The 26,319-nt window shown below is 35.4% G+C and overlaps 1 long non-coding RNA gene across 1 annotated transcript in view; it reads right to left on the reverse strand.

The window, feature by feature from the left end:
• LOC103505439 overlaps nucleotides 1-14,138 on the reverse strand; it is a 70,214-nt gene extending 56,076 nt beyond the window's left edge. The window contains exon 1 of the long non-coding RNA XR_003390445.1: nucleotides 13,748-14,138. This is a non-coding gene — a long non-coding RNA (uncharacterized LOC103505439). The remainder of the gene's footprint in view (nucleotides 1-13,747) is intronic.
• Between the last annotated feature and the right edge of the window lie 12,181 nt (nucleotides 14,139-26,319).

Raw genomic sequence — 26,319 nt, forward strand, 5'->3', positions numbered from 1 at the left:
CCTACAGATTTTCGAAAACATTGAATTTGCATTTCAAAATGGATAATAAAATTTAAAATGACAAAATGTACCTAGTTGGTGTAAATTTACATTTCCATTGATTAAATTTTTTCTTCAATGATAACATATGTAGATTATTAACACTTCGTTCCTGTACATTGAACTAGGTATGCCAAAGATTTATCTCCGACCAAAGGCGGTAATTCCAAGATCTGAGAAATCTAGAACGCTATAGTTTTTTTTTTTTTTTTTTTTTTTTTTTTTTTAAAACTATGTCTAGGTTTCGTTTGAGGTTTCAAACGTGGAAATTTCATCTCCAATGTATATTTCACATAATATTTTCATAATAATGTTATTAGATGTTCCTAGTAAACTTATACGAGTTTTGCGTGCTCTCTGTCAGGTTCAAGTACAAACACGAGAAAGACTTTCAACAAAGAAACATTTATTAGATATGCATTTAGATGCACAAGGAATTTTGCAAGGTTCAGATTTGCTGATAAAAAAATCATGAGCAATTTCTATATTAGCTCCCTAATGACTCAGTTATTCGCCGTAACTGAAATCTACATATAAGCATGAATGAACGTTGACTAAAGGGTTGGTGATAATATTTGTTTGTTTCTAGTAACACCTGATGAATTTTATGTGAATTTTGATAAAATACAAGATGACCATTAACCATGTAACTTTGAGGTGACGTGTATATAACACAAATAGTTATGTTTCATTCATGCCAAATTGATGATATAGTTTTGGAGATTAAAATAGGGATTATAGGGTTTTCTGGATATCATTTGGATAGAATGATTATAGCGCTAAAGCCTAGCCCTGGACTGAAAACAATGATTCTTTCACTTGAAATCTTGAAAATAACTCTGGCAAGCGAAGCGCTTACAGTCTGTCGGACACTGTTGGTGCATTCTAGCATTTCTAGCTTTATGCTATTCGGAAACAAAGTTTGGATATATCGTTGCATTGTTAAACAATGGATTTAACTGGAAGTTTTCTCACTGGTCACACCAGTTGAACAATACCATTTCACTGGTCGCACCGACACTTGATGCTCACACAATAACACCACCTTCTTACCTTCTAATTTATATCGAGCGGTCTTGAAAAACTTTTTAGGACTTTTAATTGTTGCTGCGAAAAATTCAAACAATAAAAAAAGTGAGATCGGGCTTTACTCAGTAAGAAAATTTGTAATTGTATCAGGCGCGATTTGAACTTGGGTGCTTTCAATTGCTTCATAGAATATGTACAAAATTTTCGGTTTCACTGGATTATCTTGGCACAAAATTCCACAGAATGGTCTTGTTTTTCGTCTCTCGTGATCTACTTAAACTTGAGTGTGGGTGTTCGTAGGAACTTATTTTACACAAGACATTTTTTGTATACTAACCATATTGATGGTTATGTGGGCTAATTTCTGAGATCGTGCTACTTGATTATAAATTTTCAATTTTGACGTTAAATTACTAAACCGAACGGTATTTTTCTTGCTCTCGCAACACATGAAACCGGACTCCCAAAAGTTCAATCGGACAAGATGGAGGTTCAAAACAAAAGAACAGACTATTTCGCAATTTCAATATTTCAAGTAGCAATAAGTTCACCAGACAATAATTTGCATACGCCTATCTGAAATATTGATTTCAAACCAATACTAATAATTACCAAAACTAGTTTTCGAGGAGCAATAAGTTCACCAGACAATAATTTGCATACGCCTATCTGAAATATTGATTTCAAACCAATACTAATAATTACCAAAACTAGTTTTAAATGGTCTTGTTTTTCGTCTCTCGTGATCTACTTAAACTTGAGTGTGGGTGTTCGTAGGAACTTAATTTACACAAGACATTTTTTGTATACTAACCATATTGATGGTTATGTGGGCTAATTTCTGAGATCGTGCTACTTGATTGTAAATTTTCAATTTTGACGTCAAATTACTAAACCGAACGGTATTTTTCTTGCTCTCGCAACACATGAAACCGGACTCCCAAAAGTTCAATCGGACAAGATGGAGGTTCAAAACAAAAGAACAGACTATTTCGCAATTTCAATATTTCAAGTAGCAATAAGTTCACCAGACAATAATTTGCATACGCCTATCTGAAATATTGATTTCAAACCAATACTAATAATTACCAAAACTAGTTTTCAATAGACCCGGGTACATCTCCGGTCTGCTTTTTTCCCATTTCCTCTCTGGCCCAGAAAGGTGAATAAACTTTTTCGGGTTTCAGCTCGGATGGTATTATGATGGTAGTTATGCATGGCCTAGCAGAATATTAGACAATTAGTGTATGTGGTTTGAGACATACCGCCCCTCTTCAATTCCTAGACTTGTCTACAGTTACAGGAGACATACGGAACTTAGTATTGTTCTGAGAAACACAATAAACATCCGACAAGACGATATAAATAAGGTCTGGTAATGTTTTCAAATTCCAGTATGTAGTACCTATGGATAAATCCTAATTCCAACCCACAAAATTGAGTCCCTTTACACTCGTACCCTGTCTGAAATAGCCCACATCAGCTTTTTATAGGGCTGTACGTGTAATGCGAAAAATGAATAGCTCATCCCTAAAATGAACCATCGAAATATGTAGTAGTAGGACGTTGAAATGTATGAAATGGAGGTCAAAATCACGTCAACAACAGCAACTCGGCACTCGATGCATGTGTACGAAAATTCAACCTCAGGGGGATTTTGCTTCTACACCAACTTTGTGACCCACGTCCTGGTATTTAAAATTCAAATATTTCTGTAATACGGTTTAAAGATAGTGTGAATAAATTGTGTATAGAGGGCATTGGGAGCGGTCCAAATCAAGGTAGGCGCGATATGGTGGTTCTAGAAATAGAAAATCTTGGGTTTAATGACATGCTGAATGGTATGATGGTCTGATTCACCAAATTACATCAGACATCGATGAAATATTGGTGGAATTTCCTCTTGTGCCAGATTTGCAAATATGACTAAAAGTTTGGTCTAAAGTTTCCACAGTTAACGAAAATAATACCCGCATGTTCTTAGAAATAACGTTTTCTAGTGAATAATGAGGTCAGGTGGATTTTTCGACTCATTTGGCCCTCCCCAAAATAAAATTGTTGTTACCATCGGATAGGTCCCATTTCCTAGATTGGTAAGTATATAATAAAAAGTAATTTACTATAACATTTTGGTAATTTACTTTACTATAACATTTTCGTATTCCTAATGGAACATTTTGTTTTCTTTTGTTACAGGTGAGTGTAGATTTCCATGTAGCCTTTTGAAAATACTCCCAGACATGTAAGTATTATCTTGTATTTTTCTACCGCTCATTTGAGCCATGTTTTGCGTCCTTTATCTTCAAAGTTCTAAAGCCTTGTGGTGTTTCCCAAGATAATTTTAACAAGTAACTCAAGTAAGGTGTACCCGTCCGTTCGGGTGAGTTTCATATCCAAAGTTTGCGAAGTTTACAATCTGAGATCTTCAGGAGACATGCGTTGTCTCCTATTCTCTTGTCATAATTGTCTGCACCGTGGTGACATTCACCTTCATGTCTAAATGGTCTTTGCCGCTACTTGTGATATAACTTTGTCACTATGATCTAACAGTGCTATACATATTATATGCTACACATAATACTTGTATTTAGTGATGGAACGAAGGTGTCTTATCTGCCTACAATTCTATGTCAATGTCATGTAGATTTTGAACTTTTCATTAATAAGTATATCCCAAAATATTATAACATTTATGTTCAAGATTTTGGTAGTTGGTTCTCAAAATTCAAGAGTTTGGTTTGTTGGTTCTCAACTACATCACAATGTGGTTCCACAACTCTTGTTGTGCTCATAGGTGTCTGCGCCATCGTTACCGTGGATAAACCATTCTACAATGGTTCTCCACTAATTAACTGACGGAAAGTACAAGCTCATCACGAACTTCGTAATGGTTCTGAGAATCGGAAACTTTATGATGCGATCTCAGATGTCGGAAAATTCAACACAAACAAACGTCGAGTGATGTCGTGCGTAAAATTAATTAAGGCTTGTTAACAGGACATTTATTTTGAGGGAAACACTTCCACCATAGAGAACTTTGATGGAAAATGTTATAGTAAATTGCTTTTTATTATCTACTTACCAATCTAGGAAATGGGACCTATCCGATGGTAAAAACAATTTTATTTTGGGGAGGGCCAAATGAGTCGAAAAATCCACCTGACCTCATTATTCACCAGAAAACGTTATTTCTAAGAACATGCGGGTATTATTTTCGTTAACTGGAAACTTTAGACCAAACTTTTAGTCATATTTGCAAATCTGGCACAAGAAGAAATTCCACCAATATTTCATCGATGTCTGATGTAATTTGGTGAATCAGACCATCATACCATTCAGCATGTCATTAAACCCATGATTTTCTATTTCTAGAACCACCATATTGCGCCCACCTTGATTTGGACCGCTCCCAATGCCCTCTATACACAATTTATTCACACTATCTTTAAACCGTATTACAGAAATATTTGAATTTTAATCTGAAAAAAATCTACGTTTGCCTGAGATCGAACCCATAACTGCGAATATCGCGAACAAACCGCGGATACCGCGAACAAACCATAACGGAATGGTTAATTGTTATCGTCTGTCATTTTGAGTTCACATTGTCAAGGTCATAAAGCTGTGCTGTTTAACTTTTTTGCTGAATTCCGTCTGTCACGTTTGTTTTTTGGCATATTCTCTATAAGTCGACATTCATAAATGGTAAAGGGTTCAACAATTGTTTGAGGCCAGAATGTGAATACCTACTGTGTAAAGTATTAACAATGAAATTGGCAATAAAATTGGTATTATAAGTTAATTGTTATTGTCTGTCATTTTGAGTTCACATTGTCAAGGTCATAAAGCTGTGCTGTTTAACTTTTTTGCTGAATCCCGTCTGTCACGTTTGTTTTTTGGCATATTCTCCATAAGTCGACATTCATAAATGGTTAAGGGTTCAACAATTGTTTGAGGCCAGAATGTGAATACCTACTGTGTAAAGTATTAACAATGAAATTGGCAATAAAATTGGTATTATACATACAGACAATAATCGATACAGACAATAATGTCACACAATAATAAATGTCAATGTCAATAAAATTCACATTGATTGTACCTATTCGTTTCGGTCTATGGCTTTTAAACTCAGATTTAAATACAAGTTCCACCCAATACCGAATGTAGTTTGTGAAATACCTTTTAGGAAGCTCATGTTCTTCTAATAGTTCCAATAAGTGACCTTTGAACATGGCGTTGTGTATAATTTCCACATTCGTTTCTGTCTATGGCTTTTAAACTCAGATCTAAATACCACCCTATACCGAATGTGGTTTGTGAAATACCTTTTAGGAAGCTCATGTTCTTCTAATAGTTCCAATAAGTGACCTTTGAACATGGCGTTGTGTATAATTTCCACATTCACGAGGTGAGAACACGTTTCATATGAGCATAATAACATGATTGATAACATACCCAGTTCTATTAAGTAATTACCTACCTATTATAAATCCATCTAATCTACAATTCTACACATGTTCATTTAAATTTACACGGGTCACGCGCTGAAAGAAGAAAATCATGTGTTCGAATGCGAGTTCGAATTTGGGCTTTTAATAATTGGGAATCAATTTTGGTTTTGTGAGCAAGAGTTCCAAGCCATACACATCAACGTGTGGTTATAAATCCATCTAATCTACAATTCTACACATGTTCATGTAAATTTACACGGGTCACGTGCTGAAAGAAGAAAATCATGTGTATGCGAGTTCGAATTTGGGCTTTTAATAATTGGGAATCAATTTTGGTTTTGTGAGCAAGAGTTCCAAGCCATACACATCAACGTGTGGAGATATTTCACTTTTCTCTCGTGGTGTGTACAGATTAGTAATTTGTTCAAATATGAAATTCTTTTTCTCATTTTTGGCTAATGTGGTTATTGGAATCAGGTGCTTGCTATGTCTAGATTTCGTTTGAGGTTTCAAACGTGGAAATTTCATCTCCAATGTATATTTCACATCCTATTTTCATAATAATGTTATTAGATGTTCCTAGAAGTGGAATTAAAGACGGTTGTTTTTAAAAAGACCTGTGGACATGAAGAACTTCAAATGCCTCATGACTCTCATGAGTCATGACTAAATTTTTATATCCTTAATGTTATGGCTCTACCAAAATCAAAGATACACTCTCAGCAATACATAGATACATACAGTTACAGAGGTGGATAGATCTTCAATAATTCATAGATAAACTTCGCTACAAACGAGGTACCTAGAATTTCTAGTCAGAGTGCATGAACCTTAGTCATATGAAAAAGCATCCTGAACCGCAAATGATTCTTTAAAGATGTGTTCCGTTGCGGGTTGTGCCGCTTATGTAATTAATTTTGTCAAAATAATTGTACGAGGTTTGATTTATTATCTCCAACCCATATGTTAATATAGGCTTGAGAATTACAACCTGCCGTTTTGCATCCTATGTAATTAAAATGTTACTTTATCTGCGCCTTGGTCTACTTAGATAGGAGAAAACGTACGAGGTTTTATTTATTATCTCCAACCCATATGTTAATATGGGCTTGAGAATTACAACCTGTCGTTTTGCATCCTATGTAATTAAAATGTTACTTTATCTGCGCCTTGGTCTACTTAGATAGGAGAAAAAGGAAGAAATACATTTCAATTTCAACACCTTTTTTACGCTTTTTTGTAGTCTATTAACATACTTTTTTAACTGAACTACGTATGTAGCCACCTATTTCTTCATAGCTCCAGAATCGATACCACTGTGTTGGTATTAACACCTTTTTTACGCTTTTTTTTTAGTCTATTAACATACTTTTTTAACTGAACTACGTATGTAGCCACCTATTTCTTCATAGCTCCAGAATCGATACCACTGTGTTGGTATTCACACAAAACACAAATGTGTACCTACAATACGTACTACCTAATAACTGAATCTTGGAGTGCAAACTAATAAAAATATTATACACTGCACAGCAATAAGAATGATGAATACCTATATGTACCTATAAACTTTTCAGAGTAGATATTATTTCTAATGAAGAAGTAATTCTGTTTTTAGAAAAAGTGCTGATGGCGTGTACCTACACTACCTACTACCTAATAACTGAATCTTGGAGTGCAAACTAATAAAAATATTATACACTGCACAGCAATAAGAAGAATGAATACCTATATGTACCTATAAACTTTTCAGAGTAGATATTATTTCTAATGAAGAAGTAATTCTGTTTTTAGAAAAAGTGCTGATGAGGACAAAATCCCATTTAGACAATAACTATACCATAGAAAACCTGACATGGGTAAAAGATCTCGTGTCTGAAGATCATTGCAGCAAATTCCGAGAATCCTACCAAGTTCACTGCAAGCCATGTTCCATGTGCAAGCCATTACAATACATTAGAATCCATGAAAATTGTTACAGATACATCAGGACGAGATAATATTTATCCTGCTAAACATCTGGTGAGCAGAAGAAATAAGGAAAGTAAAAAGTATATCCTTGCCAACTCCCAATAACTATACCATAGAAAACCTGACATGGGTAAAAGATCTCGTGTCTGAAGATCATTGCAGCTAATTCCGAGAATCCTACCAAGTTCACTGCAAGCCATGTTCCATGTGCATGCCATTACAATACATTAGAATCCATGAAAATTGTTACAAATACATCAGGACGAGATAATATTTATCCTGCTAAACATCTGGTGAGCAGAAGAAATAAGGAAAGTAAAAAGTATATCCTTGCCAACTCGGACCTACTGGAAGATCTTCCTTGAGTCCCTACGTCCATGAAACACTTTTGCTTTTGCCTTCTAAAAGAAGAAGAAAAAAATGTATTCTATTTCCTCAAGTCTTTTGAAACAAAAATAATCAAAACTGACAGAATTTATTGATTTGGATCAAGTACATGATCTGAGGAGAATTAAAGGAGGAACAAATCAATATAACAAAGGTTTCATAAACACAAACAAACGAAGACGAAGAAGACCAACACAGTACTTGGTACATCAATGACAATGGATGTAGGTATTTGCAATTTGCAGGGCTAATTAATCTCGACCAAGCTATTTATTGAACACTGCACGGTGCACACAAGACTGCACTATCTTTAAAATAGACTTGTGCAATCGATGTTAGGATTGTTAGGCATTCTCTCTTACAAATTTCAATTCAAAAACGGCTGCAACTTGGTTACTTGAGTAAACACTAGGTGTAATTTTCTCTGCTTTAATGTTCCAAAGCATTACGTAATAATTGGATATTCCAATAGAAGCATCCTTAGTATCTTAGCATCATGCTCTTCACTATCATTATCATCCATATTAATAAAGTGCTGTAGAAACTTCAGGTAGTCCATTGACATTTCTGCTACTACTAGTGTCTTCAACATTAATTACATGCTCCATGATTTCTTCTTCTTATTTTAGAGACTATAATTTTAAATCAAATTGTTTTAGCAAACTTGTCTAAAGCAAATAGTAAGTAATTGTTATTATTCTTCAACATGCACTGTTGCCAAGTGAGATGGATTTATGTAGTTTGCAGCAAAGTTGAGGATCTTTTACACAAGGATATTCCACATATTGATTATGTTATCGTTCGTTCAGGTAGTATGAAAAAAAAAAGTTCTGTTATTTTGTCTGGAGTACAGTTTATAACGATAACCATAATTCCATGCTGCGATGTGTCCGAATTTTTTTGTCTAAAACCCGAAAGAATGTTCGACCGCAAATCTCATTCGAATTGATCCAAAACCCAAGTCTGATACGATATCCGTATGTACGTGATGTCTGCCATAACCGGTACATCAACCACGATTCCTATCAAAATTGAAAATATAATATACATAATTATTTATTAATTGATATTTGATATGATAATACGGTAAAGTTTTCCGCCCACAACAGGTCTAGCAGACTTAAATTTGGTGGAATCCAGATCCCCAAAATTATAGGTTGAGGAAGATACGTTATCCTTTCACACTATTGTTTATGGCATACCTATATAGAGGTCAGCTAATTCAGTTATTAGTAATAGCAGTCGTTTGTTGGGTTGAGATCAGGTTTTCGGTAACATAATAAACACAGTGGCTGAAGTGGCTCACAAATCACCAACTCGTAAAGCCCATGTTTATGGCCGAGATTTATTTTCATTCATTTGGTGTTTTGTTTCAAACCCATCATCAATTTATGCTACAGCTTCTTTATATGGACCTATTTCCGCGTGAATTGTTCAAGTTTTTTGACCTACTTCGATGATATCCTCAAAACCTCTACATTTCTATAAAAAAAAAACATGGAAAATGTCTCACTGGTTTTGGTGAATACCACTTTGCAGTAAAGATTTTACATACTGGTTTAAAACACAAGCCTCCACTTCCACTGTTTATATCATTGAGACGTTTAAAATGCACATTGCTGAGAAATTTCAGCATGAAAATGAGATATTTCCTAAGGCGAGAGCAAATTCATTGTTTGCTTTGCTCTAGTGATTTCATTACAACACTTGCAAGTGCAATGCTGCCACAAGACCAGGACTACGTATATTAGACCTATACCCACATTCATGCACATTTATCACTGAACATCCTCCAGGAATTTGCATGCTGCAAGACTTCTCACGTAATTAAATCTTGTTAAGTTCAACTTTTGCTGGATATTTTTCTGCTAAATTGTTCCACCAAGTTGGAATTGTTTCAAAGTAGAGGGCTCGTTGGATTCAATTCCTAGTTTTAGTAGAATTTTAGTGTAGTTATCTAGTTATTCCTATTGTTCTTCTTAGTGTCGGTCTCACTTATTTTCTTACATTTAAATCTTTTAAAATCCCTGAATAAGGTCTCACATTTCATTTCAAAAACAAGTTACTTGAACAACCTCACTACTCGTTTATTTCCTAAATCAAGTGGACATGTAATTGTGATATCAAAATATTTTTATTGTTGTACAAAATTAAATCGGCCAGATCATTGTTGACAGGTTAAAAGGAGTCCATAAATTCTGCCAAATATACAGAGTCATCAAGATACAGAATTAGCAAAGACTGTGTGTGTCTATTAAGTTTCTTGATGCTTTAATTATGGAGATAACAAAATGTACAGAAAATATTTGATACATCTTGTGCTGATGGGGACAGGGACAATAAATTATGTCAAACTTTGGTGGATCTAACTGGACTTCTAGGTTTGAAACTTGAAGATTAGTTAGCAAATTATCATGATTGTTAGCAAGCCTCACAACCTGTTCCAGCAAAACTTCATAAAAGCTCTGTAGGCAGGAATCTAATATTGTGCGTGTAACATACACTTAGGAGTATTTGGATGTTTTAACGTAAAAGGACAATATCCAGTTGTTTTCTACGAAATTCAAGTAGAATCGCTATTTTTAGTCACTGGAGGTCTGAGTATCCTAACTGTTTTCCGAAATGATGAAATGTCAAAAAAAAAAAAACATTTCGCTATGAAATCAGTGGGGTGCCTAGGATGAGTAAGACTAAACTGGTCTTTCATTTTAAATGGGCACTTTTTATACTGACCTCGGACCTGGTATATGAAAAAGGTCAACTTTGGTTTTAACTTTGACAAAGATCAGGCTAGATGTAGGTCAGATTTTTTTCTTTTTTTTTTTTTCGAAATTGTTATTGATTAAAGTTTTTTCTGTCTTGTCCCAAATGAGCTGTCCTCATATTTTTCTTAAATTTTTGATTTTTATTATTTATTTTGTTGTATTCTGAGCGTGTTATCAGTTGAAATTGATGGAAATTGGAAATCTGGTTTAGTAATGAACTGTTAACATTTTTGAGATGGTGGACGATAGCAGGATATGAAATTGAGGTGAAAAAAACTTTGTTCACTTTACTTTTTTTTAGAGTAATTTAGTATATTGGTACCTACTTGGGATTTTTTTCTTCAATGTCTGGTTTTTGAAAGCATTCTTGAAATTTAATTGGTACCATTTGTTGCAAATTGGTATCGATTCTCTATAACGGTCAAATTGAAAATGGTCCAATTTTGGATCCCGAATTCCAACTGGACCAGGCACAGGCACCAATTCAACCTTGATTTTTTTTTTTAACTTGGGAGTGGGTTTACTATACCTACTCAGTGGAACATTAATGCATTCGAACCACCAATCTCCAGAACCGAAGTCCACCGCGCTAACCACTACATCACTACACGATTGAGGTTGATTCTACTCGAGATTATTAGATTACAAAAATATATTGACCTATCTCGGACTTTACCCGCAATAAGCGAAGAGCAAAAAATATCTGATAGTTATCCGAGTACATGCCTACATGGTAAAAAAGTGCAAAAAGTTCACCTTCTGGGCTGCAAGGTGAGAAGGCTGGAGCAAAATCAATTCAATTACCAATATAGCTTGATCTTTACTGATTTATTACTTGCTCCATTTTATGCTTGATCCCATAATAAGTTCCGAGACGTAGGAAAACTGCAGTAATTTTTGCACTTTTTCCACGTTTTTTTCACCACAGAAAACAATTTCGCACAGTTTGGTTCGTCGATATTAAATCAATTTTTGTTGCATTGGCTTCCATTACTCGTAATACTGCATAATGCACTGATGTTGCAAGAGAAAATAATTTATTACACAATACATGAGAAAATCCCTGGTTTCTGTTAGTCGCATCGGTTGCCATTAGCCTCAAATTATGAACATTGTAGGAGATTTGGACTTCTCGTAACATCCATATTGAAGGATTCAAAAAACGGATGTTCAGACGACACCTAAAATAGACTGGCTAATCCTCTCTGAACTGGTGGCATATTGGAACTTTTCAGTCCAGACGTTGACAATATGCATATAGTTGTAGACATTGCACGAGGTGAAAATAGACATTGGCATGAAGCCCAATGAAAGGGTTTCTGTTAGTCGCATCGGCTGCCATTAGCCTCAAATTATGAACATTGTAGGAGATTTGGACTACTCGTAACATCCATATTGAAGGATTCAAAAAACGGATGTTCAGACGACACCTAAAATAGACTGTCTAATCCTCTCTGAACTGGTGGCATATTGGGACTTTTCAGTCCAGACGTTGACAATATGCATATAGTTGTAGACATTGCACGAGGTGAAAATAGACATTGGCATGAAGCCCAATGAAAGGAAAATCTAATGAAAGTCGTTAGTGAACTTTTAATAAATTGAAATTTGTGTCCAAATTGGCTTTATTGCTTAAGCAGTCCAAGAGATTTATATCTCAACCACTCCGATTCACCACATGAAATTGGCACTGAACTTGGAATCAAGATGATCGAGACTGAACCATACCCTGGCCGTGTACATACGAGTTATAACTTATAACGTTAAGATAGGTCATCAACTTCATCAGATAATTAATTACCAGTGTGTCTAACAGTCGTTAGTGAACTTTTAATTAATTGAAATTTGTGTCCAAATTGACTTTATTGGTTAAGCAGTCCAAGAGATTTATATCTCAAACACTCCGATTCACCAGATGAAATTGACACTGAACTTAGAATCAAGATGATCCAGACTGAACCATACCCTGCCGTGTACAACTGTACATACGAGTTATAACTTATAACGTTAAGATAGGTCATCAACTTCATCAGATAATTAATTACCAGTGTGTCTAACACAGTTGGAACTTTTCCAAGCCGATTACCTCAATCATCATCGATCGATGTGGGCAAAATTTGTTACTACTCACATTATGACTCACGTTTTCAATGAGAGAAAGGTGAGCTTGCCACTTTGGTCTACTGTGGATCAGGTTGAGAAAATGTGGGTCAGAAAAAACGGCTGCCTTGCATATGTAGGAAATATTTGGCATGTCAGAACTACCTAACGGTCTTTTTTTTTTATCCCTTGTTTTGCACACTCTGGGTTACCCAGTCGAGCACCTAAGAGTACAAAAATATTTTTAAAAGTAGGAGTTAAAAAAAAAAAAAAATGTTTTTGATAAAAACTTCCTGGTACATAGGAAGTCTGTGTAATCCTATCTTAATGTTTGTTATAAATTGCCTACTTCAGCAGTGTTCACATTGCTGTCTTTCGGTTTTCCTTATAACCTTCATCCATTGCTAACGAAATATTTTTTTAGACCTTTCTAGGTTGAAATTTAGAGAAAAAAATATCTCTTAGTACCTACATATTTTCATGTTTAATATTGATTCATTATGGGGAAAACAACTTAATTTGAACGTGTTTAGAAAAACATGCCAAACACATGTGGAAAAGAAATGGAAAAATTATCAGAAAGAAAAAAATATTTGACAGACAAAATACTAATTGAAGAAATATGTCGAAAACTTCAAACCTATCAGTCAAACATGACATAGTAAGTGCAAGAAAATAAAAACAACAAACCAGAAACTTTCCGTAAAATAAAATGAAAAAATCCTTGGCTTAAAAGTTAATCACCGAAAAAAAACATGAAAAACTAATTTGCTTGATTCAAAGTTAAAAGAACTGTTAATATTGACTCAATACTAACTAAATATGAGAAAAGAGTAAAGTTGAAAAAACTCGACTCTTAATTTGGTTAATTCAAAGTTAAAAGAACTGTCAATACAAAACTTATCAGAAAACAAATAAACAAAGTTGAAAAAACTTTGCTCAATGTCGAAGAAATGGATCGAGAGAAAGAAAAGATCTCGCTTCCTTAAGTCAATGACTTACCTTCACACAGACCTCGATATAACAGACACACTCGTCACAGAAACTACTACAAGAACAACCTTGAACCGTTCGCTACTCACACTGAATCACTAGTGGCCACTTGGAGAGGAGGTTGCTTCCTGACTGCTCCGGTTCCCCCACTCTTCAGCAAGTCTTCAGACGTCTTCCTGGTACCAGATTACCGGTCCGTTGGATTTACCAGAGGGCCCTTACCCCTAGTCCCGATATTGCATCATGACCGTATGGATGATGCGTTTTGAAAAATTCATTATCATTAACATAATTATTATATCTTACACATAACTCACATAAGTGTACAAAAACCGTAGATATTAACTAAATTATTCAATGTCATAGGAATGTGTCTGATGTTGTCATTGAGATAACGGAATTGGAAATATCAGTGAAAACAGTAAAACATCCACTGAAAATGCATGTAATGCTCCATCGGAAGATTTGGTATTTTTGGCACATCCACTAAAAATTTCATGTTCTCTGTCCCTCTTTCCCGATTATCTTATTGAGACGTAGGAAAACTGCAGTAATTTTTGCACTTTTTCCACGTTTTTTTCACCACAGAAAACAATTTCGCACAGTTTGATTCGTCGATATTAAATCAATTTTTGTTGCATTGGCTTCCATTACTCGTAATACTGCAAAATGCACTGATGTTGCAAGAGAAAATAATTTATTACACAATACATGAGAAAATCCCTAGTTTGTGTTAGGGGCATCGGCTGGCATTAGCCTCAAATTATGAACATTGTAGGAGATTTGGACTACTCGTAGCATCCATATTGAAGGATTCAAAAAACGGATGTTCAGACGACACCTAAAATAGACTGTCTAATCCTCTCTGAACTGGTGGCATATAGGGACTTTTCAGTACAGACGTTGACAATATGCATATAGTTGTAGACATTGCACAAGGTGAAAATAGACATTGGCATGAAGCCCAATGAAAGGAAAATCTAATGAAAGTCGTTAGTGTCGTTATTAATTGAAATTTGTGTCCAATTTATATCTCAAACACTCCGGTTCACCAGATGAAATTGACACTGAACTTGGAATCAAGATGATCCAGACTGAACCATACCCTGCCTTGTACATACGAGTTATAACGTATAACGTTAAGATAGGTCATCAACTTCATCAGATAATTAATTACCAGTGTGTCTAACACAGTTGGGACTTTTCCAAGCCGATTACCTCAATCATCATCGATCGATGTGGGCAAAATTTGTTACTACTCACATTATGACTCATGTTTTCAATGAGAGAAAGGTGAGCTTGCCACTTTGGTCTACTGTGGATCAGGTTGAGGAAATGTGGGTCAGAAAAAAACGGCTGCCTTGCATATGTAGGAAATATTTGGCATGTCAGAACTACCTAACGGTCAACTGTTTTTTTTAATCCCTTGTTTTGCACACTCTGGGAATTTATTCAGAAATTTTACCCAGTCGAGCACCTAAGAGTACAAAAATATTTTTAAAGGTAGGAGTTAAAAAAATGTTTTTGATAAAAACTTCCTGGTACATAGGAAGTCTGTTCACATTGCTGTCTTTCGGTTTTCCTCATAACATTCATCCATTGCTAACGAAATATTTTCTTAGACCTTTCTAGGTTGAAATTTAGAGAAAAAAATATCTCTTAGTACATATTTTCATGTTTAATATCCATTCATTATGGGGGAAAACAACTTAATTTGAACGTGTTTAGAAAAACATGTCAAACACATGTGGAAAAGAAATGAAAAAAAAAAAAAAAAAAAAATCAGAAAAAAAAAAAATTTTACAGACCAAAAAATAATTTAAAAAAAAAGGTGCAAAAGAAATGGAAAAATTATCAGAAAGAAAAAAATATTTGACAGACAAAATACTAATTGAAGAAATATGTCGAAAACTTCAAACCTATCAGTCAAACATGACATAGTAAGTGCAAGAAAATAAAAACAACAAACCGGAAACTTTCCGTAAAATAAAATGAAAAAATCCTTGCCTTAAAAGTTCATCACCAAAAAAAAAGCATGAAAAACTTTGCTCTTAATTTGCTTGATTCGAAGTTAAAAGAACTGTCAATATTGACTCAATACTAACTAAATACTATGAGAAAAAAATAAAGTTGAAAAAACTTGACTCTTAATTTGGTTAATTCAAAGTTAAAAGAACTGTCAATACAAAACTTATCAGAAAACAAATAAATAAAGTTGAAAAAACTTTGCTCAATGTCGAAGAAATGGATCGAGAGAAAGAAAAGATCTCGCTTCCTTAAGTCAATGACTTACCTTCACTTCTTATTTTAGAGACTATAATTTTAAATCAAATTGTTTTAGCAAACTTGTCTAAAGCAAATAGTAAGTAATTGTTATTATTCTTCAACATGCACTGTTGCCAAGTGAGATGGATTTATGTAGTTTGCAGCAAAGTTGAGGATCTTTTACACAAGGATATTCCACATATTGATTATGTTATCGTTCGTTCAGGTAGTATGAAAAAAAAAAAAACCTATATTCGTAAATTACCTACGATTACGAAAAGAAATGAGGTATGTATTTCATTTTAAAATTGTTAAATGAAGAGTACCTATTATTTCTAGTTGGTATTCTATTACAAGATCATCTCAATTTTCTACTTACATCCAGCATTTGTTAAACACGAAGTTCTGTTATTTTGTCTGGAGTACAGTTTATAACGATAACCATAATTCCATGCTGCGATGTGTCCGAATTTTTTTGTCTAAAACCCGAAAGAATGTTCGACCGCAAATCTCATTCGAATTGATCCAAAACCCAAGTCTGATACGATATCCGTATGTTTCTTCACTATCATTATCATCCATATTAATAAAGTGCTGCAGAAACTTCAGGTAGTCCATTGACATTTCTGCTACTACTAGTGTCTTCAACATTAATTACATGCTCCATGATTTCTTCTTCTTATTTTAGAGACTATAATTTTAAATCAAATTGTTTTAGCAAACTTGTCTAAAGCAAATAGTAAGTAATTGTTATTATTCTTCAACATGCACTGTTGCCAAGTGAGATGGATTTATGTAGTTTGCAGCAAAGTTGAGGATCTTTTACACAAGGATATTCCATATATTGATTATGTTATCGTTCGTTCAGGTAGTATGAAAAAAAAAACCTATATTCGTAAATTACCTACGATTACGAAAAGAAATGAAGTATGTATTTCATTTTAAAATTGTTAAATGAAAAGAGTATTATTTCTACTTGGTATTCTATTACAAGATCATCTCAATTTTCTACTTACATCCAGCATTTGTTAAACACAAAGTTCTGTTATTTTGTCTGGAGTACAGTTTATAACGATAACCATAATTCCATGCTGCGATGTGTCCGAATTTTTTTTGTCTAAAACCCGAAAGAATGTTCGACCGCAAATCTCATTCGAATTGATCCAAAACCCAAGTCTGATACGATATCCGTATGTACGTGATGTCTGCCATAACCGGTACATCAACCACGATTCCTATCAAAATTGAAAATATAATATACATAATTATTTATTAATTGATATTTGATATGATAATACGGTAAAGTTTTCCGCCCACAACAGGTCTAGCAGACTTAAATTTGGTGGAATCCAGATCCCCAAAATTATAGGTTGAGGAAGATACGTTATCCTTTCACACTATTGTTTATGGCATACCTATATAGAGGTCAGCTAATTCAGTTATTAGTAATAGCAGTCGTTTGTTGGGTTGAGATCAGGTTTTCGGTAACATAATAAACACAGTGGCTGAAGTGGCTCACAAATCACCAACTCGTAAAGCCCATGTTTATGGCCGAGATTTATTTTCATTCATTTGGTGTTTTGTTTCAAACCCATCATCAATTTATGCTACAGCTTCTTTATATGGACCTATTTCCGCGTGAATTGTTCAAGTTTTTTGACCTACTTCGATGATATCCTCAAAACTCGTTTATCCCATTATAATTGCGTTTTAATTGTTTCTCTCTCCACTTCCAATGAAAATCCAAGCATTCCTTCTCTTCCTTAATTTATCGGAAAAATTGTATTTTTGGCACATTCACTAAAACCATTTAAGTTATCAGTCTCTCTTTCTCTTACTACAGTATATCATCACTCATCAGTGTCTCGTCAACCTGAAAATAAACGTTGTTTATGTGACATTAAATGATTTAATTAATATCTACCGTTTTTTCTACACCCTATAGATTTGTAGAATATTAATTTAGTGAACCTCTATGTATTAAATTGGTCAAATAAGGCCTATTATAACTGCGTTTTAATTGTTTCTCTCTCCACTTCCAATGAAAATCCAAGCCTTCCTTCTCTTCCTTTCTTTATCGCAAAAATTGTATTTTTGGCACATCCACTAAAACCATAAAAGTTATCAGTCTCTCTCTCTCTCTTTCTCTTAATACAGTATGTCATCAGTGTCTCGTCAACCTGAAAATAAACGTTGTTTATGTGACATTGAATGATTTACTTAATATCTACCGTTTTTTCTACACCCTATAGATTTGTAGAATATTAATTTAGTGAACCTCTATGTATTAAATTGGTCAAATAAGGCCTAATATTAATCTATGATCACACGTGCTGAAATACTGCTGGATTTCCATACCTTCAGGAAAACCAGGATTTTGTTGGTATAGGATTTCTCCTTGAGACTTACAGATACTGATAGCTAGGCAAAACCTACTAGGTAGGTACTTGTACTTGAATATTCCTTATTGATGAATCAGCACATTTCTAGATTAAGGTAGGACGTGATTTTCCATCATGGCACTGCTTTCTAGTCATGAATAATTTTTCTTCCCTTCGAGCTCTTTTCCTCTTTCTAGTTTGGGCTTGTAAGGGACAAGATCAGCACAAGTTGTACCTCACTGCTCGTTAGCAATGTTAGCATATTTCACATATTTAGCCTGCCTCGGTGGTGTAGTGGTCGCCTGCCTCGGTGGTGTAGTGGTCAAGGCGCTCGCCTGGTAAACAGGAGGGCGTGGGTTCAATCCCAGCCGAGGTATGGAATACCTATGTAAGGGACAAGATCAGCACAAGTTGTACCTCACTGCTCGTTAACAATGTTAGCATATTTCACATATTTGTGTAAAAACATCAGTTTGCAATCATGAATATTGGTACTACAGATCCACCAAGGTAAGATGTAAAAGGAAATCCCCTCTTTGTCAAGAAACTAAAATCATTATCGATTTTTAGGGCTCAGAATTTTTCTCTAGAATTTTAACGGCTGAATGCACCCCCGAAATGAAATGACCAACAGCACGTGCTGCCCAATAGATCAGTTGCGCTTACTTGGGTGGTGTTTCAAAGTCATAGAGCAGGAAAAATGAGGACCAACGGAATTTTCCTTTTTCTTCTACGACTTCTAGATCCCGAGATAAATCGATTTAAAAAATACCGGCAAATCGTAAACTTTGACGTCACGGCATACGCTCCCGTAGGCGATGACGTCACATCAAATGTCCCGAGAAAAGCTCCCTTGCAGGCAACGCATTAATGTGTTTGTGCGCATACGTTTCTGCGCAGTTCTGCTCCGCCGCTAGCGTGCTGCGTTAAGTCTGACGTCACAAATCTTTGAACTCTTTCATTATAAAAATTGAATTTTCGACCTTTTACAGTTGTTTTTTCGGAGTTTTGACCTCAGATTTGGATTTTTCCCAACTTTTTACATAGGAATCGACCATTTATTTATAATTTTTACCCACTTGCAACTCCTCCATTATTACGTACAATGTATGAGGTATTAATGGTAACAGGTGCTATACGGCTTTAATCTGATGGTTACCACAGACATTGTTCTTGTACATTAAACAATTTAATAAATTAAAATTCTTCATGATGTACGTATATGTACCAAGAATTACATGAAAAATTATCGCCCAATAGTGTTATAATATTATGATCAGAGTAATTTACAACACGGCTAAAGATCTTTTCTTTCTAGTCCGCGGATTCTTTTGCTTCATTAGACCGAATTTACCTGCCAGGAATGTCGAATTCCTTTAGGCAACGATGTAACAATCAACATTAATATCATAACTTAATAACCCAACAGAAGCTACTTTTGTGAGCGCTGATTCTCTAGTTAAATTTATTGCTCAATTTTCTTCTCTTTCTCTGCATTGCTCATTTCTTTTATTTTGTTTAGATAATTTCGCATTGTGAGTAATAGAGATTAGTTATCGCTTGTTGCAGTAGGAAACCAACATTACAGACCTCTTGATTTAAGATTTCAGTCATCATGAGGTTCGGGGAATTCAAGTCCAGATAGACATGGTCTTGGGTTGAAAGGTTCCTACGTTGGGTCTACTTCTCCAATTATATTCCATGCTGTCGACAGGGACTTTGAAGTTACGAGTATTTCATTATGGCATCAAAGAAAGATAAATAACAAAAAGAACAAAGTTCGCAAAACTTTCTGCACAGGATTTGTAACTTGTAAACGTAGAGTGAACCATGCTCAAAATGCAAAGTGCATAATGCACGGGTAACATTACACCGGGTCCTTATACTGCCCATCATGGCGAGTGTTTTATACACATCATTATGCCATAATACGTGTTATGTTACCCTCTAATTGCAGAAATGTTCATATATCACCAAAGGAGAATCGTAAAATTTAAAACCTGAGGCCTTAAGTGTGTTCACCTGGCCTATGAGAGCAGAATAATGCTCAAGTTATGTGTGGTTTCATGTTAAGTCTGTAATGAGCTAATGAGGATCTATAGATTATTGTCTGGAGATCAATCCAACTTCAAAGTCCCTGTCGACAGCATGGAATATAATTGGAGAAGTAGACCCAACGTAGGAACCTTTCAACCCAAGACCATGTCTATCTGTACTTGAATTCCCCGAACCTCATGATGCCTGAAATCTTAAATCAAGAGGTCTGTAATGTTGGTTTCCTACTGCAACAAGCGATAACTAATCTCTATTACTCACAATGCGAAATTATCTAAACAAAATAAAAGAAATGAGCAATGCAGAGAAAGAGAAGAAAATTGAGCAATAAATTTAACTAGAGAATCAGCGCTCACAAAAGTAGCTTCTGTTGGGTTATTAAGTTATGATATTAATGTTGATTGTTACATCGTTGCCTAAAGGAATTCGACATTCCTGGTAGATAAATTCGGTCTAATGAAGCAAAAGAATCCGCGGACTAGAAAGAAAAGATCTTTAGCCGTGTTGTAAATTACTCTGATCATAATATTATAACACTATTGGGCGATAATTTTTCATGTAATTCTTGGTACATATACGTACATCATGAAGAATTTTAATTTATTAAATTGTTTAATGTACAAGAACAATGTCTGTGGTAACCATCAGATTAAAGCCGTATAGCACCTGTTACCATTAATACCTCATACATTGTACGTATTCAGGAATAAGTTTCGTGTTCGTTACATCAGAGGTTTCAAGTTGATCCAGACTTCTCGAGATCAGATCAGGACATTATTATTCAACCATTCGTAAATTGAAAATTATCACACGCGTATTGTCTTCTATAAATCCTTTGTAATCAGTTTACAGTCATGTCTTAATCTGGAGTTGGGATGATTGGGATATATGGAACAGTCAGTACAGACGCACTAAATTCGAAAGGAATCTATCAAATAATTATGATCTATGATGCTATTCAAAAGGAACATGAATGTCATAGTTGTTCTGACAACGCAGCTCATATTGGCCTTTTTTCTTCCTCAGAATTTGAACTACCTCTTCGTCACCCATTTAATTGGCCGAGTACTACTGCTAAGCCTTAGTAAAGAACATTCCAATGTCTTAAAACCGTTGGCTTTTGATTGGAACACAAATTTCAATGCTAATTAATTTATTTTAATGAAATGACACACCGAGTTAGTGTAGGTTGCGCAAATTCTTGGTTCAAGATAATATCTACTTTCTTCCAGTCTCTTTTCAGTCCAAGTATCTGGGTGAGCTTTTTTACTTTTTCCTTCTTGTCTAACTGTGCATTCCCCATTTATCAACCCACACCACTAGTCCTACATGTTACATATAACATAGCATACATGGATGATGGGTACTTAATGTATCATTATTGAAGCTATTAAGAATAAATCTAAAAAAGACGCTGGGCAACGGGACCCGTAGGGATCCTATTGAATTCTCTCGTCTTAAACAATGGTGCAGTATTAAGATTGTTTAAGTACATCAATCAAATTACACTTTAAGTACAATTGCTAGAACACTTCTTGTTCACAAGTACCCTAGATTGTGAAGACTTTGTACTCTCTTGATCCTCGCGAGCTCAGTGGAACACATTAGCACTGGAAACAAGTTTAGCCAACGCAACAGTGCCAACAGAAAATGATGCCAATGAGAAATGTGGTTAGTTTTATTGTTACAAATAATCTGGCAGTTGAGGAAGATTGGTACTAAGATATGTGTCATTGGTTCTGGGAGGTTCAAGAGCTTCAAAAAAGTCATCATCAGTCGAGAAAAACCATAGAAAGAACCTATTGATTGAACCTTTAAAAATTCTCTCTTCTTTACTTCTCCATTTATTGGTCTAGGACTCTAGGTTCACCGAGGTGTGTCACCTTGTTATACTAAAGTCTTATCTCTCTTTCCCTTTCTTGAAATATGACCTTTTGCGACACGGAAATTTGTTCAGTAAAATTTACACAAATATCGTGTGTACATTTATGACTAATCTAACTCGAACCAAGCCAATGAAAATGGATAGTTCATTGTTTTCTATGAAGTCAAAGATGACCAGAACTTACCTCGGTCCAGTTGTCCAGTGTTGTCCGTGTTTGAGATTGTTCTAAGCTCGGGTCATCAATCATGTTAGCATTTGTGCATTATGGTCAGTGATCGGCACACACTCTTCAAGTTCATCTAGTGAACATGATTAAGTTATTTGTCTCAACCTCTCAACATTCCCAGCACCAACGTCTTCATCTTGTGCTAATATGCATTTCGCTCCGATCTTCTCTCTACTGACCTTCTTATGTGCATACATAATTAGACACGTTGTATACCTCTACCGATAGGTTTATCAGTGTGATTGATCCGACCAATTTGTTTTCTCCCATGGCTTTGGTTTCCCACATGTGTGCAAGATGACCGATATTGCTTGTGATACCGCTGGGTCTCGACATGGCGTTTCATCGTGAGGGGAAACACCCAGCCTGATCCGATCCTAGGATTCTCAGATGAGTCCTACGTTAAGCAGGGTCCACACTTGTGTTGGAAATGTCGGACGATAATGGTGTACATTTCCAACAAGTGTGGAATGTAGACCTGCTTTAGAGGAACTTTTGTAACACCTTTGGATTGCTCCAGGAGAAACAATTTTATGCATACCACGATGATAACTGTTACTGATTTCTTGGGAGAGGAAAACACTCTTTGCGTCTTAGCCCATATTTGTAAAGCCTTTTTCTAAATTATTCTTCTTACTCAGGATCACCTTATACCCTTATATCTTTTAAGTGCTTCTCTTGAGTTCTTCAATTTAACAGAAGGTTCATCAGATGTTCAGGTCTTGGGGATGAAGTTGACATCAGTATCTTATCTATCTGCTGCAACTAGGTCCCTTTCACTCAGCAATATCTATCCTTTCAACTTTCAATACTATTTCCTGCAGAATAAATATTACTTTTGGATAGTAATTATTCTTCCCAATTGATGTGCCCATTTTATTGGTGTACTAACTTTGTTACTCAAAGAAGGTATTTATTCGTGTTTGATTGTTTCTCACTCGTATGTTATTCGCCTAGCATGATAAATTTTATAGCAATCCCCCGTACTCTATGCATCTCCACTTTGCCAAGCTTTAAGCCCCTCTGTCTTCTACTAGTGCAGTGCTATTGTTTTTTTCTTATACTTGGATCAGATAAGACGAAAAAAAAAGCTGTAAATCATAAAATATCATTTCATGTAATAATGCACGCCTCAGCGATCCCAAGTAGCAAGTAGTCATTTTCTCTTGGTCTTCTTCAATAAATTATTCAACTCAAGTGTAATATGCTGTTTTTCAATGGGGCAATCACTTGGCACTTTACTGTTGAGATGCTCCTAGGCTGCATTTTTTTTTTTCTAATTTTTCAACGACATTTCTTTGATATTCTTGAGGAATGCACGGACATCACGATCCATGAGAGAAAGGTTAGGTGGATCCAAAGGATTCGTGGCTCCTAACTATAGGTTCACACAGACAAGAGATCCATCTCATAACTGTACATCTCGAGATTTTCATGTGATTTTTATCTAATTTTTCAACGACATTTCTTTGATATTCTTGAGGAATGCACGGACATCACGATCCATGAGAGAAAGATTTGGCTCCTAACTATAGGTTCACACAGACAAGAGATCCATCTCATAACTGTACATCTCGAGATTTTCATGTGATTTTTATGAGTTTTCAACTTTTCACCTACAAATTCAAATTCCTCAGTCACTTCACCTTTAATCTTACAAGCGTACATTGCTCTTTTGAATGTCTTTTGGGCATCCACAGTTTTTTTTCAAAATTTAATGCTCCGTTTTGAATAGGCGATTTACTGTGGCTTTAGAAACAGTAGTTAACAAATTTATGGTTTGCCCACACGCTCTTGGGTCTTGTTGAGTATTTCAAATGAGCATTCCATGGTCATGTCTAATCTGACTAAACACTGGCAAGTTTATAGCTCGCACTTCATGTATTGTATTTCATATCTCGCCAAGATATTCGCCGCTAACACACTTGTCCGCCATGTTTCAAATACTATAAACATATTGGCATAAAAAAATAAACATAATAAAGCATTATATGGCTCGAAGTATGCGGTACTATGAGGTGTTATTTACGGTATGTTAATTTAGGTGCATTACACTCCTCCGAAATTTAATGCCCAAGGTTTGGATGACCTTTTCGTCCCAGCAAGTCCTGGTGTAAAAACATCAGTTTGCAATCTTGAATATTGGTACTACAGATCCACCAAGGTAAGATGTAAAAGGAAAACCCCTCTTTGTCAAGAAACTAAAGTCATTATCGAGTTTTAGGGCTCTGAATTTTTCTCTAGAATTTTAACGGCTGAATGCACGCCGAAATGAAATGACCAACAGCACGTGCTGCCCAATTGGCCACCCGTTCAGACACCATACATAACGGGTGTCCGTATATCCACCGTAAAAAAAGTCGTGTTTGACGGTAGATGAGCCTGAGCTGCTCAGAGTAAAGACCATCGTTCAAAAGATGCCAGCAACTATACCATCGTTCAAAAGATGCCAGCAACTATAAGTAATAATCCTAATGGGCCTTCGGTCAAAAGTGACACGAGAACCCGTTCAGACACCATACATAACGGGTGTCCGTCCGTATATCCACCGTAAAAAAAAGTCGTGTTTGACGGTAGGTGAGCCTGAGCTGCTCAGAGTAAAGACCATCGTTCCAAAGATGCCAGCAACTATAAGTAATAATCCTAATGGGCCTTCGGTCAAAAGTGACACGAGACCTACAAAATTCAGCCTAAGGTCAAGTCATTTGTCTTTTTATTGCACCGTGCAGCAAATAAATAAACAACCTTACTGATGGCGGTCAGGAATGACAGCATAGGATACCTGCAAAGATCTGATGCTTCTGATCGAGTCAGAGCAATCAAGTATACGATGGTGATTAGTTGATTACCTTCTGGAGAAGGATCAAAGAGCAACGCTCAAAATCCCTCTTTTGGAGCTCCCTGTTTGATCATTTTGTTTTGTGAATGTGTGCCATCACCAATTAAGGTCAAGTCATTTGTCTTTTTATTGCACGGTGCAGCAAATAAATAAACAACCTTACTGATGGCGGTCAGGAATGACAGCATAGGATACCTGCAAAGATCTGATGCTTCTGATCGAGTCAGAGCAATCGAGTATACGATGGTGATTAGTTGATTACCTTCTGAAGAAGGATCAAAGAGCAACGCTCAAAATCCCTCTTTTGGAGCTCCCTGTTTGATCATTTTGTTTTGTGAATGTGTGCCATCACCAATTTATTTTCCAAAATTTTACCTTTCCGATTTAAAAATGTTGTAATCGAATTTCCAAATGGTCCAAATATACGAGTACATAGAAAGGAGCGGAAAATCCAAAAGGCATACACCCACTGTATGTCCCCTTTTAGAAAATTCGGTGCTTTGACTCATCCACTAATTTAGTGATGCAAATTCCTTTCTTATGATGGAAAATTCGATTTATTTCATTATGGCATCAAAGAAAGATAAATAACAAGAAGAACAAAGTTCGCAAAACTTTCTGCACAGGATTTGTAACTTGTAAACGTAGAGTGAACCATGCTCAAGATGGAAAGTGCATAATGCACAGGTAACATTACACCGGGTCCTTATACTACCCATCATGGCGAGTGTTTTATACACATCATTATGCCATAATACGTGTTATGTTACCCTCTAATTGCAGAAATGTTCATATATCACCAAAGGAGAATCGTAAAATTTAAAACCTGAGGCCTTAAGTGTGTTCACCTGGCCTATGAGAGCAGAATAATGCTCAAGTTATGTGTGGTTTCATGTTAAGTCTGTAATGAGCTAATGAGGATCTATAGAA

The sequence above is a fragment of the Diaphorina citri genome, unplaced genomic scaffold, assembly GCF_000475195.1.
Source record: "Diaphorina citri unplaced genomic scaffold, Diaci psyllid genome assembly version 1.1 scaffold174, whole genome shotgun sequence".
Lineage (NCBI taxonomy): Eukaryota > Metazoa > Arthropoda > Insecta > Hemiptera > Psyllidae > Diaphorina > Diaphorina citri.